Source organism: Penaeus monodon, chromosome 30 (assembly GCF_015228065.2).
Source record: "Penaeus monodon isolate SGIC_2016 chromosome 30, NSTDA_Pmon_1, whole genome shotgun sequence".
Taxonomy (NCBI): Eukaryota; Metazoa; Arthropoda; class Malacostraca; order Decapoda; family Penaeidae; genus Penaeus; species Penaeus monodon.
The window spans coordinates 29,528,576-29,528,895 of NC_051415.1; the positions used below are offsets into that span (position 1 = coordinate 29,528,576).

Here is a 320-nt window from a genome sequence, read left to right on the forward strand (position 1 = left end):
AAACTTTCGATAATTAGATCAAGAAATAGGGTGAGAAAGAAAAAGGTAAAAGAATGAATCATAATAAACGCGAGATTTAGAGAGAATATGAGAGGTTAGAGGTCAAAGGTCAGGAAGGGGGCGGGGCTTAGAAGAGAAAAAAAAAGTTGAATTGAGAGATCTTTGCGTAAACTCTACGGATCTGAGTATCCACGTTTAACTAACATGTTGGAGGGTCTCGCCCTTACCCCCGCAGTGCAGATGGTTCAGCGTTTGTGTCCGTGGGCTGGTTTGCTTTTGATGTTGAGCGTGGTGGTCCAATCAGGCGCGGGCGGAACTCA

General features: G+C 44.7%; 1 long non-coding RNA gene across 2 annotated transcripts in view; it reads left to right on the forward strand.

Annotated features, from left to right (window-relative positions):
• The window catches only part of LOC119592687, a 60,511-nt gene that overhangs the window by 56,474 nt on the left and 3,717 nt on the right, over nucleotides 1-320 (forward strand). The window lies entirely within an intron of this gene.